The sequence below is a fragment of the Stegodyphus dumicola genome, chromosome 9, assembly GCF_044657685.1.
Source record: "Stegodyphus dumicola isolate Sdum_Otavi_A_Nest chromosome 9, ASM4465768v1".
Classification (NCBI taxonomy): domain Eukaryota; kingdom Metazoa; phylum Arthropoda; class Arachnida; order Araneae; family Eresidae; genus Stegodyphus; species Stegodyphus dumicola.
The window spans coordinates 66,323,269-66,343,242 of record NC_140776.1 but is presented as its reverse complement, the minus strand read 5'-3'; the positions used below and the strand labels follow the sequence as shown (position 1 = coordinate 66,343,242).

Sequence of the window (19,974 nt, the reverse complement as noted above, 5' to 3'; positions counted from 1 at the left end):
CCTTTGCAATCAAAAACTTTACATAAAATTGCACGCTTAATAGAGGGATTAATCTATCATCGAATACCAGCGAATGGCTTGGCTGTGTGGGTGTTTTCGTTATTTTCCTCATGTGAAACGTAAATTCAAGCCTGTTTCCCTAAGAATGTCTTCCACGATAACATGCCTAACTTTAGTTCTCGTATGTTTGTTGTAATGAGTTTAACAAGTAAATATAGCGGAAGGATTATCTTTTTTTTTTACAGAGAATGAAATAAATGATTCTTGAGAAATGTGAAAATTCAATTTTAAAAATGATTATATAAAAAAAATATGGTAAGAAATTAAAAAGAAAGGTTAATAACTCAAATGTCAAAAATCAATTAATAAAATAACCAGTGTTTTAGAAAAATATTTTTCCGTAGTAGAAATGAGAGAAATCATACATTTTAATTTCACAACTAAAATGAAAATATCAAAAATTATACGAGATAGCTTCTGATTTCTAGTTTTTATAACTGCTGAAAAACTAATCTAATGGATTTACGTAGCTTAAAGGTTAGATTAAAGTTGAGTCTGGCAAAGCACACGAGAACTATCTACCTAAGGAGAGGGATTAAAAAAAAGAAAAAAAGACCTGCTTCTAACTTAGCATTTAAATACCTAAACGATATAAATGCCCCAGATGTTCCATCAGAAAAATCTAGTTTTAGAAACTATGCTATTTTACTCATTCTAACCAAAATCTAATCTTTTATAGATGTGTAGAATCGGTATTTACTATCTAGGAATATGATGTTTGTAAACTTACTTCCGATGTGGCTGTCTAAGGGCTAATAAACTAGTCCGATTTATGCAAAACTTGAATATTTAATGAAACATGAATAGTTGCTACAAACTACAAGGTAATTATATACGTAGAAGGAAACAGATGAGATTATTTACAGATGAAGAGAAGGAATCGTGTTTTATAAGCAAACATCTTTTATTCGCGTCATCGTCTTAATGGCGGAATCGTCTGACTTCTATCATCGGAAAAGTAAAAGATTTATTTTCACAGCTTGTCGCGTCATCTGATTATAAGGAACGATGCCATCCCACAGATGATTCATAAAAATTGTTTAGTTGAATTATATCTGAATTCGGAAACTGTGTTCAAAATACTTTTAACATTATTAGTTTCTATTGTAGGTTCTAAAGAAGCTTCAGAAAACTTCAAATAATTATAAAGCAAGAAAAATTAAACTACAAAAAAATTGTGAATATTATTGCAATAGTTTAAGTATTATTTCTGTGTTATTTCGTAATTACTAAAAAGATGCTTTCTAATGTTTTCAGTTCACAAGTTATAAAGTATTGCACGTGCTAATCTCTTGCACACATAAAGTTGTATCGAGCCGACGTTACTAAGTTTCACTAGCTTTGATAAGATTATATTTCTTCGACTTTGTGTACTGTTGTCGACATTTTTTTGTTATGCAGTGATGAAGTTCTGAACTAACTTTGAATTTAAAATAAATTGTGTAGTGTTTGACTACTAGGCTTATTTTAAAGTTGAATTTAAATTTTACTTTAAATTACTTCGCCACAAATGGTGACTAACTAGTAAGCAGGAGATGTGCAATTTATAGTCAAGTTCCATTTTAATAAAAAGCTTGTTTTAAACTTTTTCGAGACTATTTGTTTCAGACAAAGGGATAAATCGCTCCAAGCCTGTTAGAAGTTTGACACTAGTTTTTTCAAAGCAAGTCAAGCTGCATAAAGTTATGATTTCAAATATTATAAGATTATAATTGTATGCTTTACTATAGATACTGTTTTTCAATATAAAAGTATAAAAATATAGTTAATTTTATTTTGTATATGACAGCACATTTACCTCTTACCCTTATATGAAAAACTACCAAGTCACGGCTGTGGAACGCAGTACCATTGATAACTACACCTCTAATCTAGTCTACACCTCTAATGACAATCAATGACCTAATACATACAGAGTACATCATATTCTCCAAGATGATATTCCCTGCTGAACTGGCTTTCTTCGTCACCTTTCGCCTTATATATTATATTCAGTGACAGTAAGGGAATTGGACAATGAAATTGAAACACTTTCGCCTAAGATATGAAACTATAATAACAAAATGTAAACTTTTTTTTAGAGGCCAGTATTGCAATGACACTTCATGGAAACAATCGATGTACGTTTTATTCAATCACTAAATATTTTTAACGGTTGGAAATCAAAGACTGTTTCTCTTTATGATGGTAGAAAGAAGAAAATGTTTTCCAACAGTTTCCACTACTATGAAACACTACTCCTGAAACAAGCTGAATGGTATTTAGGATTCTGTAGGATATTTATCTTCCTACTTTTCAAAGCAATTTGACAATTTGTCATTTTTGCAGTTTGAATTGATTTTTTTAATCCTGATACTGCACATTTTTACAGAATACGAAAATTAACATTTGGATTCACTTGGTCTGTCGACAGTCTTTGAAAAAGCCTTTAAGGAAAATCACAAACTTCCACAATATTGATGTCCAAACCCTCTCCAATCGATCTCTATATTTCATTTTCAGCATAAAACAATCTTAATCATGGCCTCTGAAAATCTATACGTAACGGAGAGATGAAGGGAAACTATGGTGGGAAAAAGTGGAAAAGATGGCACTAAATTTTGGGATTGTGTACAATCCACGTAAGTGCGCTTCTGACAATCATCAACATTTAGCAGATTTCCATAGAATGTTAAATTCTGCCACAGTTTCGTGTTCTTCTATAATTCTTTTTAGCCACTCTAATGTTCTTTTCGGGCAACATCCTCTTACCTTGGTAATTCCTCTGATTAGATAGTCTTCATTTTTCTATACATTAGTTTTTGATATGTCAAAAAAATCTGCTATCTTGGTAAAAAGTACACCAGTCATTTGCACGAACAATTTGTACCTCTCTATATTTCCCATTTACAACTTATACTTCTCAGTTTTTGCGGTCAGTGTCTCTAATAATGTTAAAAAATTAAAATTGACATTCTGCTGCTGTTTATAAAATTCGTAATCATCCAAGGCAAGTGCTTTATTTTCCAAGCGTTTCAATTTCACTGTTAATCCTGTGAAAAGTACCAATTTTTGTTTTTTGCCACTTTTGTCATGATTATCCGTTAAATTACATTGAAAATTGTAAATTCTGAAATCGTTTTTCTTACACACACATTTATTACGGCATATGATTGAATTATTAATTAAGCACCCGGCGTTTCCCGAGCTTTACCTAAGACTGCAATCTCAGGTAAAGCTTCATTTTCCTCTAATTTTGATTCAAGGTGAAAAATTGTGTGTGCAAAATTTTACCAAGCTAATAAAATTGTAGAACAATGTAAAGAACTAACACAGCCCCATGTAATAGTTTCAGTGAAAATTATTCGTTACATCTTTTCTCGGAAATGAAGTTTCGGAAATTCACCATCCATTTTGGCCGATTTCTTCGCTGTTTTCAAAATATTCTCGAAAAACTGATAAAAAAAAGCACTTAAATTCTGCTTGAAAGATTCAATAATATTCTGGAAAATTCTGCACTGTTCTAAGGAGTAAACGATCACGGCGCCACCTAAAAGTTTTAGTAAGAACTAATAGCGGGAACGCAACAATGGCGACGTGAACATAAGATATTAGGTGACGTGATTTCAAAATCGAAATTGCGTAGAAATATTAATATTTATTATTTGTAAATAAAATTGAATTCTTTGCTTAGTACATAAGATTTCCTTGATAGCAGAAACATAACAACAGCAACGTGAATGATGATGACGTGAGCGCAACGCTCTGATATAAGCGCACTGGTTTATGAATCGTTTGGGGCGGTTTTTGAAAATCTTATGTAAACAGTGACCATCCCTTATTTTAAAGGCCAAAGGGCAAAATTTCATTAAGTTCATAATAAAACTGTAGATTTGTATGAATTACACAAACACAAACAAACAAATGAAGCAATTTCAAGGATCCAAAATGGATCTGCGTTTATTGCTCTCAAACTGTTTAATTTGTTATTTAATGCGAGAATAAATTCCCCCCCCCCAAAAAAAAAGAAGTATTTTGCGCTTTGCTGAACTGACTACCTTGTGGAAAATAAAAATATTTTAATTCGGGTGATGGCAACATATTTCTTTTAAATTCCTCAGTTTGATGATTAAATCCGAAAGACAAATACACTGCATATTGCTGTATTGCAACTCTTCTTCTACATCGTCGAATTTTCTGATTAAATTTGAAACATAATTACTGTAGGCTTTGCAGAGTGGCAACCTTATGACATGTTCCTACTGCGTTACATGATATATTCGCATTTTAATATCCATTCCAAGAAGTGCAGTTTCGGGATAAGATAATATAAGAAAGCAATATATTTATCCGTTACTATATCTTTCGCCACACCTTTTAAAATTTTCCTTGCCTACAATATGTATAATATTGAATAAGAGCAGTTTTTATGAATATCTTGTAGTTACAGAGATTCGTAAATGCTAAATATTTATCTTCATTCTTTTTTTTCAAAATCTAATTACTATGCATTGAAAATACGGCTCCCATTTTTTCTGTTAGATTGCATTTAAGAAATTCCGTGTCTTTTGAATATTGCAAGAGAGTTACGTTGTATGACTTCTAAAAAGAACTTATTGCTCAGTAAGTTTAATCAAAATTCTTCCATCTCTTCTGAAATAATACGGAAAGTACTTATACATAAACTTCCATTAATCTGGAAAGGCATTTCGAAGTTAAAGCCACAGCAAACATCCACACTTAAACGTACTCATACATGTTAATAACTATTACTATTACAAGGCCAAATTTAAAGATAATAAAAAATGGTACTATTTTAACAGAATTATATTTTTAAAATTTACCACAACTCTTTTAATAATAAGCCAAGAAAATAAATGTTATTTTAAAACTCTTATAAACGTCGAAGATCTCTTCATCTTTTCTTCGCTTACAAATAGGTCGTATAAAATAAACATCCATGCATTATGCATTGAAAGAAAGCAGTATTACCGAGAGCGAAAGCAGCAGCTGGGTACTTTTTCCCAGGGGCTAAAAATTTCACATCTGACAGTTAAGATCCGGCTGGAGGTTAATGCTTGAGTCAAAATTTTGCTTAGAAGAGGAACTGTCATTCATTGGAAAAGTCTCGAGGCAGTGGTCACTTTTCATGAAACCGCTGGAAATGAATGTGAATGGCTGCTTAGCATCCGTTCATCCTAAGCAACTGCCCAGCGTACAAATTAAAATTATACAAAATTATTTTACTTGTGCTTCTTATCATATTTTTAATAAGAGTTATTTTATACTGTTGCGTGGGTACCGGTTCGTAACAGACTGAATGCACAAGTACGATAAAATGTTAATAAAATTTATTCAGATCAAAAGAAATATAACAGAACGCTGGAATTTTTCTCAGAAATATTTGTACAAGTGTTCATAATATCACGCAGCAGTAACAGTGCAGGATTTACGCATAAGCTACACAAGCTATAGCTTAGGGCCCGCCACTTTTTGTCCCCCCAAATTAAAATATTATTAGTATTAAAATTTAGTATAACAGATTTACAAAGGGTCCAGTATGTCAAATAGCTTAGGGCCTTATGAAGTCTAAATCGGGCTCTGGTCAGTAGTTATCCTTCAAACTACTAAAACGTTAAATAGAGTGCAATCCACAGCTTAGAAAAAGCTAATCCGATCAAAAATAACAATAGCAGCTAACTAAACAACAACTGAGCTGAGCTGAGATGTTCTCTATCCGGCCTTTTATAACTTTAAATCGATCGCGTGAGATTCTAGTAATTTCTGCTTCTCTAGATTTCTGCAAAGCAGTTACAGTTACAGCTAACATAGTAGTCAATTACATTTATTCAAATTAAATATAAATTACCGATATAAATGTTATTCAATGTTAATGCATGTGCTCCTGTATTTTACTTTTTCGGCGTAGCTTTCTCTTAAAATTTATCAAGCGCTGCATTGCACGGGGAAATAAAACAATTTTATTTATAATTCTACTAAATATATCTAAGTAAGTAAAAAATTCGTAGCACTACTATAAATACGATTACATATGTAACATACTGATTTTAAAATTTATTCCACTTCTTCTCTATACTACCAGCACCAGCTGTCCGAAATAACATTTTGTAGCAAAAGAGACATTCCCACACACAAAAGCTGCAGAAACAAAAGCAAGAGATTTTAAAATTTAAACTATTTTTAGTTGAGCTTTATGAGTTTACTATTAGCTACCTAGAGTAAAAAAATTCTTCAACAAATAAAATACTTTAATTTTTATTTATTTATTTATTTTTGAGTGCTTGGAAAAAATATAGTAATATTTAATATATTAATTTTTAATTAATTTAATATATGTAAGATAAAAAATATGTAAATCAAAATTATAATTTAAACTAACGAGTAACTCTTTAATTCTCCCTCTCTGTTCTAAAAATTGTAATAACTTCTCTCGATTGAGTCATCTCTAGATCATTCCACTTTTCATGGTCTGTGCAGCGCTGATGACGTAATAATTGGGAACCAAAACTTTTCTCTTCGTATGCTTCCATCTTGCAAAACTACGCACTTTAGCTTCTCTCTCTGCTCTGCTAGGATGTAATTTCGCTGGCCCGTTTTCTATCTCAACAATATCAAAAATGTAAATTTTTTTGAATAGGCATGACTAGGGTGTCAAGTGATTGTGGCCACAAAAGTCAATTGCAAATAAAAATGGAATTAAAACCACCTCGACTGCCAAATATTTTAGATACTACGAAGTCAGCCTATTAGCATACTACCCAATCAGAATTCTCCCTTCTTCAATATGGACCGACGATCTGTCTTATCTGGGTATTACGCATTAACAGTGCTCCGTCGTTTCCTTACTATTATTTCATATATATAATTTTTTAGAGTGAAACACCTTTTATCTAATTTTAATTTATTTATTTTTATTGGAGATTATTTTATTACAAATCTCTTAATTTTTCCAATTCCAAAAAGCGTTGAAAAGTTCATTTGGGATGTATTTTACAAAAATAAATGAATAAATAAAAACAAAACAAAAATATCTGAAAGCTTTCAAATTTTATAATACGCCCAAAAAGGCTTTTTGTAACGTTTTGTGTGTTATCTTTATTTTTTAAATATCTTGTTATTCGCCCTTAAACCATAAAATCCAATTCGACAGCAATATCGCAAAATATTTAAAAACAGCATATCTTTGGACTTTCCGATAGTTAGTCCTGAGCGCTGGAGATAAAAAATTTTCTTTTCTGCACAGTGTTGCCATTGCTCGCTTTGAAATCGTTGAGTATGTTAATCAAAAATTCGTTTAAGTTTTATTATATGTGACATTTTTTAAACTTAATTTTTAAATAGTTTCCGTTCATTTTCAAAATATTTGTCTTAAAGTATTTTAACAGTGTTTATAAAGCAAAGTGTTTAATTTGGGTAAAACTCGAAGCATAAGTCAAGACTGGTCATTTTTAGTAATGGTAGGAAAGTGTTTAATCATATCTTGCAGTAATAATTATTATTTCCGTTGTGTTTGCCTAAGTTTAGCAAATCCATATCCTATTTTGACGACTGAATGGGTTGGCTGTATGAGCTATCAGTGGTTCTGCCCATATTGTCAATACAAGACAAGATCTCTAAAAAGGCACGTTTCCAGATGAAGCCTTCTAATGCCCTGCCACAATATATAATATAATGCAATATGTCTGTCTATATACGCATTGTTTATTACGACAAACTTTTAAAAACTACTTATTTATCTTAACCAAGATGCTTTCTTTGAGAATCTTCTGTAAAAACTAATTCTTGTTTACTTTACACTTGAAATCACAAAATGTTCACGTAGTTAGGCCCTTTACTCATGGAAACTTAACTGAAATCAACTGTTGGTATTCAGATGTCTTGCTCACTCAGTTCGTGTTAAGATAAGTTCTGAAGAATACGTGTTTACGTAATGTATTTAACTGTTTAATACTGGAGTTTCGGATAACCTGGAATCTGGGCAACTGGACTAGTTAATGAACTTCAATTAATCGGACTCCAGGTTATCCGTAACTCCAGTCATTTAAGTCACTTGTGGTTCTACTTAACGGAGTAAAATTCAGATTCTTGTTAATTTATTTATTATTTATATTTTGCTACGATCAATATATTTTAAAAACATTATTTTATGTTAATGGAGAGAAAATTTTATGACTTAAATTTAGTTAAATGAAGTAAATTATGCAATTTTTAATCCTGTAATTTTTGCTGAAATAAAATGCGAGAAGTATAAGGGAAAAAATAACCCAATTATCCAGATTTTCTGATTATTCGGATAACAGGTAATCATCTTTGTTTCAGTACTGCAGTTCTACAGTTTTACCTACGAAATTCACGGCTAAATATGTGAAATATTCTCGAGAAAACTATAATAATTAATAGATTATTACATCATATACTTTTCCAATCATTTTTAAGAAAAAAATCAGTAACAGTATGACCTTTTTTTTTACAACTCAATCCCGCTTTTCCATTTAATTTAAATTTTTTATTTAAAATGGTTTAAAAACTAATTAAAAATTCGCTAGTTCTCCCCTCTTTTCTGTATGTATTCAAGATAATGTAAGAATATTTATCATAAATCATTCAATGGCATACAATTTCTTCCCTTATCAGGACTATTAGTTTTATTTAAAGAAAATCATAGCATTAATGCGATTAACTAATTTTTTTTCTGGTCTGAAATTTGTCACTTTTAAATAATCAAGCTATAAGTAATATTTTTAATACTAAATTATATTTCAAAATGAGCTGAAAATAATATTTTATAGGCATCGAAATAATTTTTAGAAATATAGTTTTACTCAGAGCATGTTTGATACCGAAGCTAGATACCAAGGAATCCAAGATAACATTTATATAAAATCTTATCTCGAAAATTCATCATATATTATTTCCAAAAAACCGCAGGTGGCATGAAATCCGACACTCGCATAAACCCAAGCCTTACCAAATTCCCTAATTACAGGGGAAAATCCCGCGCCGGATCAAATTGAATAGGGAAAATAATTCTCTTCCCAGGGGTCTTATAAAGCGGAAGAACTCGAAGAATTATAGCGCCCCCTCCTGTTCTCCCCCTACCTAATTATGGGCACACGCGCTCCATTTGTGGGCCCCCTCCCCTCTAGGGATGCGCAGGGTGCGGCCCCGTCCCCCTTTGCCCCCAAAGGCGCTATAAAATTGACAGTCAGTTATTTGGTAGAGTGCATAAGTATTAAGACCATGTGATGTATGTGTCTCTAAATGGTAGAGAAGATTATATAGATTCCTTGTCATATTTATTTGTGTATGTTGTGAGTAGTATTTCATGCTCAGGCTACATAATGGGTAAGTCAGATCGACTCATACATCAGCCAGTAGTTGAATGATGTCCAGCATTGATGTTACATTACCTAAATTTATGAAGAAATGGGTTGTAATCAAAGTTTGGAGAGAGGAATGAGACTTATTGATTATGAAGATATAGAGAGATACATGGCCACCCACTACTTATTCGATCATCTAAAGGCAAGGATACTCCTGGAGAGAGGAGATCGTCGAAATGAAAATATTTTCATTTAAATTAAAAAAACTAAAAGGGTTAGAAATTTAACGATCACCCAAAAGTGCTGTTTTAAAAATTTAATACGGTTTATTAGTAGCAATTATCATTGGAGATGGTCGAGGGAGAAATAGAGAAACGTTTTATAGGATGCTATATGAGTATACCTTTAGACTAACATAGGAAAGTTATACATTTTGTGTACATTTCTAAAGTTTATTTTAAAGTTTTATTTTTATATATTTATGTTTAAGCATACCGTAATTCTATAATTTTTTAAAATTCTTTTAATTAGATATATCAAGAATTAAACGCATTTTTATTAAATCAATCAAATTAAAAAGTAAAAACGTAATATTTTTTAAGAACAGCATCTATTGCTTTTAAATAGGTGAGTTTCCTAATAGTAATAAATAGATTACATTTGAAAGATAAGTATGTTATATTTTACAGAGTGGCAACAAACTCGAAGGAAAAGTAAAACAACGCATTTGCAGTGGAAGACATGAAATGAATCAACACCAAATCGTGTTCGAGACTAGACTAACATAAATGGACTTTTGGGTTAATAATAACATATATTTTAGTTACAAAAATCTGATATAAATAAAAGATTAACTTTAAATTAAAACATATATATATGTATACATAAGACAGGGTTTAGATTTTAACAATCACCCAAAAGTGCTCTTTAAATGCGCTTTTTTAAGTGCCAAATGTGCCCTTTAAAGTTTAATAGTGTTAAGTTTTTCCTTACGTAACGTACCGATTCGTGGATTTGGAGTGAATAAAGACGACCCTTGATGAAATATCAAAACACAATTTATTAGCCAGTATTACTCAAGACAACTACAAAATCATATTCACAGTCGTCGAAGAACTACTATAAACACGATGAAACAATCAGCGACACAGCCTCCGGGCTATCAGGCTATAACGGTGAAGACAGCTTCACGGTAAAGCACCAGAGTACAGCTTCCGACTCTGCTCGGTCGCTCCCGGAACTCTGCGTACTCTCGAGACTCTCCACGCTACAACCCCCGATGCACTCGACAACACACTAGAGTACAGCTCCCGACTCAATTCCGTCGTTCTCTGAGCTCAACACACTCTAAGATGAAAACTCGACGATGCACTAATTCGCGATGCACTAAGAGACTCTCTCGACGCACTCGTCGACCAACTGGGCACTAGACTACGAGACATTCGCTCACTGACTCTTACCTAGGCTCTCACTGACTGAATGACAACTGCTAGACGAGACACGAGTACCAGCAGGGTTTATATAGCTTTTGGCTTGTGTTCGAGAATATTCTGCGCCAAACCAGTAAGAAGTCGTTCCAAAAGGTTCTCCATCCGTCTATGACATATCGCCAATTATGTCGTCAAATGTCGCTCACTCTGTGCTACATATTAGAAAAAGCATATACAGAAAAATTAAGTGAATCAACGATTCACTTGATTCATGCAGCCAGTGACCACTACCTAACTCTAGGAATGGCTGATGATCCCCTCCAAAAAAAAGTAAAAGCATATTTAAGTAATTTAAACTTTATTAATTTATGATTTTTTTAATAGAATGACAACAACATAGAATTATTTTGATACTTTATTTGATATTTATACATAATATTTGATTATAAATTTTATATATAATTACAACAATAACAAGCAATCATAAAATTAATTTGATATTTTGGCTTTGAATTTGAGAAACTAATGTGTCAATGTCTGGTTGGAGTAAGTGGTTGCAGTTCTCAGGAAGTTCTGAAGATGTTCATCCGATATTGTGGTTCTAACTTTACTCTTAGCGTGTTCTTCAATCTTGAAAATAGTTAACAAATGTACGTGCTGCTAAACAAGAATGACATAAATACCGCATGACGGTGCCCCGAGGCTTACTCCTCTCTGGGTAGGTATGATTTATAAAAGTCCAATAAACATACGTGGTAAAATCGTTTCTTAATTTGAATGTCAGATTGCAACTCTATGAATTTTATTTGAAAATTTACTGCCGGCGTATTTATAGCGACTGTAAATAGTGTCACAAAAAATATAAAAACTCTGATTATTTTTTCGAAAATCTTGAAATTTGTTTTCAAAATCTTGTATCAAATCGAAATGTAAGGCTACATATTTTTCCGATTTTTAGGATTAATCCAACGTGTTAAAATTCAAACAATTGTTTGTATCTGTATAGGCTTTCCAGAATTTCAGTTTCATTTGGAACATGCTTACAATTTGAAACATTATAATAAATTGGTTTTTACCTTGAAGACCTTGGTCATTTAAATGAGCAGTCAAACAGATGAGAAAAGCTGGAAACACTAATTTTGATATCCTCATGCTGAAAAAAGCAGCTTCGAACCCCAAATCGCAACAGTAAACTGCATAATTATGTTAAGGTCTTGATATTTCTTTTGCGCTTCGCGATCGCCTCTTGGGCCACATTGATACTTGCTCTGGGCAGCCGCATGAAGCCCCCAGACTGCGGGTTGGAACCTTATTTAAGCCACCTCTTCAGAAATAGTATACACCGTACTGTTTCAGCCTGTAAAATCAGTAGAAAAAAATTTGAAAATACGTTAGCAAATACAGCATGTAATAAATTTTTTGCAGTACTGCAATCCTTTACAACAATTACTATATTTACGCATACAAAACGTGTATTTACGCCATTTTTACAGCAACTTTAAGCTTCCCTGGCCGTATATAGCGGCCTATATACGTATATAATATAGCCATTCATTTTTTTTTACTCGTTTTACACAATTTAAAGAGTGTAACTAACCATATTACTGATAGCTATAAATTGCAGTGTATTGTAAGCCGTGTTATAAGCTCCGTATAAGCCGCTACTCAAAGAATACACATTATTTTATCATTCATAAGCATCAGAATACCATTCAAGAGTATATTGGCTCATTGTTGAAATGATAAGCAAAAGTCTGTTATAATTTGAAGGACGCGATAAAGATGCGAAATGTGATTAGTAAGCATTTAACAATCTTCGATAACACATTTTTAATTTCAGCTTCAGCTTCTTTCGCCATTCGGGAAGCAATTGTTGCAATGATGTGATGCTAAATATCAAATTTCTCATACCTAAAGACACATCAGACTGTGCGATGCATCCCAAATTTATAAAAATTATTTCTCTTGTTCAGGTGAAATAAAAACTATTTCACGTGTCATCTTCATCTGAAGTGGATTTTTCTAAACAGATAACTCTAATGTACTCTGCCGTAATACAATAAACTTAAACCTATGCAAGTGTGACGTATAGTCCCCAAAATAATATTTACTCACAATAAATAAAATTCCGCACTGTTTTCCGCTGGGCATCATGGTAACCTGCCATAATGTTGGCTCGGGTTTGCATGCCGGTGAAAGCAAGGATTTATTTTTTTAATTAGTAGTGTCGTTTCTATTTAGCAACACTTAAAACACTGCCGAGGTGAAAGTTCTTTCAAAAGGTTTCTGGTATCGAAAAAGGGATAGGAGACCCTCGAATCCGTTCACTGGAATATTTTCCATCAAAAACTGGACGGAGCAGAGGATACGATTATTATCACTTGTAAGGTGCCCGTTCCTTTTAACCAAGGATACACGCAATCATTTCCCTTTTGGCTGCGATAAATTTGTGGATCTGATTTAGAATATATTTAGATCAGATGAAATGTTCCGACAACAGCACACACAAAATTAAATTGTTTTATTAGAAGGTAATATATCAAAAAAGTTTTAGACTTCTGTTAATTTCGATTTTCAGATGTTTCTGAGGATGAATAAAGTCAAACTCATGGAAAGTACCTGAAGCAATTTCCGTACCAAAGGAACCAATCTTTCGTGAGATTGACAAAGTGTTTGAAATATGAGGTACCTTTCTTTGGCATGTCTCAATCCCTTCTGAGAAAAGTATTGACGTAAATATACTCTTTAGGGAGCTGCTGATGTGTCCACGAGTTGATCAACGATAGGTGCACCTATTCTGAAACTTCAGATTTTTGTGAGATCTTCAGTTATAATAGATAAAAAAATAATTAAATTTGGGAAAGAAGAGAATATTTGCATTAAAATGTTCTGCGAATCTATATTATATTCTTTCAGGGAAAGTAATTAAAAAAATTAAAGGATTATTCTATAACATCCTCTTTCCATAGTTCTGAGAACCCATAACGTAACTCAGAACTTTGATATCTCAGAACCCGTAAAGCTGCCCTAATCAAATTCCGTGTAAGTGGCTTTTTCATGTCCACAGTTTGCAGAATACATTATATATATTCATAACACCCACATGCAGAAGATATTATTCTTAAAAAATATATAAATGGGTGGGGAAGCCAACCCTTCCTTATTAGCAGGTATGCGATTTATCAAAAAAAAAAAAAAAAAGGAAGGGGAGGAGAGCGCTCCTTTTGAACGATATCAACCATTTAAGGAAGTAATTCCACATGCATCACCTCTAAACATCATGAAGCTAATTACCAACCAGAAAAGACTCGAAATTACCTCAGATACACATTACGGGAAGAAACAGTATGGGCGAACTTTTTTTTCATATTCGGAATCGTTGATGGGGGTTAAAAGAGGGGATGAGAAAATGGCGAATACTTTTAGATTAAAAGCAAAAAGAAACGATCTAGCAAAAGGCTGGAGGGACGGGAGGGCGATAAATAAAATTTATTAATGGAAGGGGGTGTCAAGACCACCCCTGAGACAATATTAAAATCGATTCTGACGCAGTAAAGGGGATAGTTTTTTTTTTTTTTTTTTTTTTTTTTTTTTAGCTTTTTTTTTTTGTATCGGAAGATCTTCTGCATCACTTACTGGAGTTCTCATATTTAATTTTAACCGATACGAAAAATTTATGCTTCATGCAGTTTCAAAAGCATTAAACCGGAAAATACTTAAAATAAAATGCAGTCTCATAAAAAGAAGAAATTCTATAGATTATTTTAAATTGCTTTAAACAGTTTAAAAAGTAAAATCCTGGGCAAAGTACTTGATCTGCAGGTCACGAAGAACAATAGCTCACGAAATACAGTGAATGATCAGGACATTCTTCATAACCTCGGTTAAGAATTAGCTTTATAGCATTCTAGAAAGTTTTTGCACTTTATCATATTGCAGCACGCAGTTTTTCCTTTTTCAAACAGCCATGGAAATAACATGAAAAAGACAGGACGAAGACCAAATTTATACTGAATTGTAATATGAATTATTTATATTTATGCGCGTTTACATAAATATATGCATTAAAATTTAGCATCATTTCACCTTTGGCTTTTATAATTTACTAAAAAATGCCAGAAAACTATGTTTTGAGCGAGCTCTTTATCTTTTATTAATTAACGCCAAAAAATAAAATTCTACAATTTATTAATTGTTTTTAAATTGTCATATAAAATTTTAAAAATCATTTAAAATATAATTATTTTAAACTGACGAGCTGAATTATCTGCTGTAATATGAATTAATTTTACAAGTTGCAAATCATAAAAATTGTTTTTTTAAAAAACAGCATCAAAAAATTTATTAAAAAATAATAATGAATTTGAAATGTCTAAAAAATCATTTCTTTTGTTATCCGCCCATAACAATTTTTAGTATGGTATTTTAATAAAAAATACAATTTAATGAAAGTTAAGATGACTGAATAATTAAATTAATTTTTAATGCGTAATGCTTGTTTAGTGCGTTCTAATAAATATTAAAATTATGTAGTGTTTCAAATGAGTAATTAAATTCAAGAATGTAAACAGATTTTTCAGTCAAAGTTTTCCGTATTTAGCAACTTGTAAATTTAAGCCTACATTAAATTATTACACGAGATATTCCTATATTATGTTTGAAATAGTTAGAGACAAGAAATATTATTCTGTCAGAGTTTGAAAGCGTCTGTAGCATCCGACCATGGATATTCAATAAAGATGTAAGAGTTTAAGAGATTTTTCAGGCATTAAACCCACATAGCACAAAAACATCCTTGGGATATCCCGAGGATGTTGCTCGCGGGATATGCGCACATCCTCAGGACATCCCGGAATATCCCGTGAACCTCCTAAACACCTCCTCCCGAGTGCTTAATGTCACATCCCGGGATATCCTCAGGACATCCTAACTAAGTCCCATTGACAGCGTGCGGGATGTTATTAGGATATGAACTCCTACTTACTACATCCTCAGGACATCCTGGCTATCCCACTAACCTCCTAAACACAGCCCATTATATCCTAAAAACATCCTATCTATATCCCATCGACAGCGTATGGGATGTTATTAGGATTTAAAGTCCTACTTACTACATCCTCAGGACATCCCGTAATAACCCAGTTTCCTCTTAAACTCATCCTGAGTGCTTAATGTCACATCCCAGTATATCCTTAGGACATCCTATCTAGGTACCACCGACAGCGTATGGGATGTTATCAGGATTTGAAATACTAGTTACAATATCCCTTTAACCTCTTAGATACATACTCTCAACTCCTTAATGTTACATCCCAGTATATCCCCAGAAATCTTCTTTATATTCCAGTGAAAGTGTGTGAAGGTGTTGTGCTAACCTGAAACTTGCTTATTTTCCACAGACAGTCAGTCTCAGGTCCTCCATCTGTGGTTACTATGGAAAAATAAGAAATTTTAAGAATATTTATACAATTTATTTTCTAATTTGAATTTCAATTTATTTAATAATTTGTAAATATATCTAAAACTGAGCAAGAGACTTGAAATGAATTATTAATACAAAATATTATAAGAGAAAATTTTGCTTTAAAATATTAAAAATCTTTCGATCATTTTTAACCATTCAATAGCCCAAAACTGAATTCTTCGATATATTCATAATTAAATTATTCTACAAATTCAGTTCTGACTTCAGTTAATTTGTATTCAAAATTCAATAATAAAATTAAGCATTTAATAGCCTTTAAGTAGTGGACCAGATGTGTGTAAATTTTGAAATTCTGAACTTAAGTCGGTTACGTTGATTGAATCATTATTCATGGCTACAGTATGATTAAACAGTTCATGAGTTCGTCTTGCTATTTGCTGTAATGGAGCGGAAGATTTTCTAATCAATTTTTTTATAGAAGATATATAGCTTTCAAATTTAAATGCACTGTAATTATCTAACGGCCCAAACATTTTTACATCTTTGCAAATATGCAGTAGGCCGTGAACATTATGAGCAATATACTGTTTTCCATAATAAAGCCCAAAATTTACTACGAAGAGTTTAATAGAGACTGTGCGGATTCATCAATTGCCGTCTGATTCTATATTTTGCATATGGTTTTCTTGCAAATTCAATTGGTACATAAACTGGTCATTTAAACTTTAAAAACTGGTCATTTAAAAAAAAATAGTTCAACATTTTTATGTGGTAATCGTGCTTCTAAGGTACCTCCGCCTATCCTAATAGTAATAATTTTTTGTACTACTCCTAAGCACACAAGGGACATAAAGTCTAACGGAATATTTATTAGTCCTCTATTTGGAATATTCCTTAAAATGGGATAATCGTTTTGGTAATCGTCATCAGTCAGTTCTTCTTGAAACATAAAAGTTCATATTCCGAATCACAGTTTGAAATGGAACTTAAAGAATATTTGCTAGCGCGAAAATTCGACACAGTCCTTTTTCATAATTAAATACTACTTCTGACGAATCCGATAATATACGTTGATTTATTCTGCTGTAAATCCGTCTTTTAGATATCTAAGATATTTTTTTTAGTTCTGATCATTTTTGTAGAATAAAGGAAACATTTAGAAACTTACTTTTCACACTCTGTCAATGTAACGCTTGCAAGCGTCAGCAAGTCAGTTCGTAACTGAAAGAGAATTTGGAACGACGGCTATTAACGTTTAGCAGAATAGCTGAATTCTGGAAATCAGAAAGTAAGTACGTGTACTTTCCACTTTGTGGGGTTCTTCAAGAATATCACTATTACGGAGCAATTAAAACCGTTGGGGGTGTTCTGCGTCCTTTGTTGTGAAGGGATGTTTCCCTTGTAGGGGGATACAAAAGAAGGGAAGGTTTGACACATAAATCTGCCACGTTAACAAAAGAGAAATCTTCTTGGGGCATCGGCTACAGAAAAAGTGCTCAGAGGTGTTACATTCTGAGCGGAGCTCGGTTTCTCAAAAGCAAAGAAAATTTGAGAAGCAGTTTTACGAACAATGATAATGATGATCAAAACTTTAAGATTTTCAACTTCAATTGTTATTTATAGTATAAAATAAAGTAATAAAAGTGCTGAGTTTAAAGAACGCGTTTAATTTAAAAATTAAATCATTTTAATTTAAAGTTTGAACATCTATTTAATCCATTATCTAATTTTGAGTTTTCATAACAACATTTAACTTTGTGTTATATACCTTGAAGAAACGTGTTTACTGCATTTACTGGATGTTACAAATAAATTAATAAAGCAGCAATTATTGTTAAATTATGAGGAATCATGTAGCATTGTCGGCATAATGTATAAGACTGCAGAGCGCTGGATATATTTTTTTCGCGCTTTGTTTAGCCAAGACTGAATATTTGTATGGTTAAAGAGGTAGCAAAGTGAGGTTTGAGGAGAGTAAGAACTTAATGTTAGTTCTTCCCATTCTCAAACCTTATTTTCCTATTACAGAGAGGTAAAAAATAAGTTACTTCTTACCTCAGTCGCTTTGAAAGACCAATTCTCATTATTAAAGAACTTACCTGAAAATGAACGAAGAAACTGCAATGAATTTTTTAGCCCAATAAAATTATTCTTCTGTTTATAAATTATTCTTATTTTTATAAATTCAAATTAAAGGAGGTTAAACCTCGTACAGACTAGTTTTTAACTGCGTCTGTAAACTAAAATTTCGTTTGTTAAAAAAAAATATTGTTACTTATTACTGCACAGCACTAAACATCATTCATTATTAATATAATAGTGTAACAGATCAAAAAGTATTTTTTTCTTTTGCAGTTTCAAAGTATAGTTATTTCTATGCTAAGAACTATCGATGAATTTAATAGAATACTTTTCTAACTTGATATTTCTGATTAGTGCCTCAGAGACGGGTAAGTGATTATAGTGACTGATTGCCGTACAGAAGGGCTCAAGTTCGAATGCCATATAAGGCATGGATGCACATCATGCCCATCTGTTCATAGGATAAATGTCTTTGTAAAAGATTTTCTGAGTTAACCTGTAACGTAAATAATATTTGTGTTCAAAGATATTAGAAAAGTATCTAAAATAATGTTTACAAAATATATTATGTAGCAATTAGAATTTAATCGTAAACACACTTTCAATATGAAACTCAAAACGGATGAAAACACGTGCCTATAATTTGTAAGAAAGTACTCTGATCAATAGGCACTGTGAAACAACAACAAAAATTTGAAAATATTATTACTTAATACTTACAGCCAACATATACGAAAACCAGTGTAAGCATAACAATTAAGTTTTCATATGCAGAATAGGTAATCCATAGAGTAAGATTTCGATTCTTACAACATGACTTGCGTGTGGTACAAGGTTACTTTAATATTTTCAGATATGAGCTTCCATAAAAAGTAAGTACCAAAGATATCTGAGAAACAACATCCTCAGGAGATCTTCATATATCCCGGGACATTACGACTTGAACAGGACATCCTTAAGATGTTGATTTACGAACTCCTCAGGATATCTGAAAATCAACATCCTGAGGAGATCTTCATGTATCCCGGGACATTGAGACTTGATTAGGATATCCTCAGGATGTTGACTTAAGAAGTCCTCAGGATATCTGAGAATCAACATCCTTAGGATATCCTAACTGCTTCCCGGGACATTGCGACTTAAATAGGATATCCTGAGGATGTCTTGTGTTATGGGGGAAGTGCCTAATCTGTAACCATTTTCAAATGCTGTGCATGAATCTTAATGTTATGTATAGTTAATGTATGTGCATCACAGGCAAATGATCAGCAACAGCAGTAGCTACAGTATCGTGTTTCGTTTATTTATTTGGGCATGACAAAACACACACTACCTCCTTAGGAAAGAGAGGGGTTGGTGGAGGAATTTATAAGGGAAATTGACTTGCATTTACATTATTTATGAGTGATACTCGAAAATACCCAAGAAGACTACCTGTTCGACGGGATTCGAACTCGAGTCCAATTACGACAGCTCAGTTGTTTTGACTGCTCTTCTGCTGATGAGCCTGCAATATACGAAGGAAAATGTAAAAATCTTGTGTGTGAATTGAAAGGGAAAGAAAGGTATTCCACATATAATGGCAGAAACAAAGATTACTCGTATTACTTCTCACCATTAACATTAGTTAAATTTATTTATTACAATAATTAAG

At 32.3% G+C, this 19,974-nt stretch overlaps 1 long non-coding RNA gene across 1 annotated transcript in view; it reads right to left on the bottom strand.

Annotated features, from left to right (window-relative positions):
- Positions 1-19,628: 19,628 nt before the first annotated feature.
- The window catches only part of LOC146995375 (uncharacterized), a 58,903-nt gene continuing 58,557 nt past the window's right edge, over positions 19,629-19,974 (bottom strand). The window contains exon 3 of the long non-coding RNA XR_015043208.1: positions 19,629-19,827. This is a non-coding gene — a long non-coding RNA (uncharacterized LOC146995375). The remainder of the gene's footprint in view (positions 19,828-19,974) is intronic.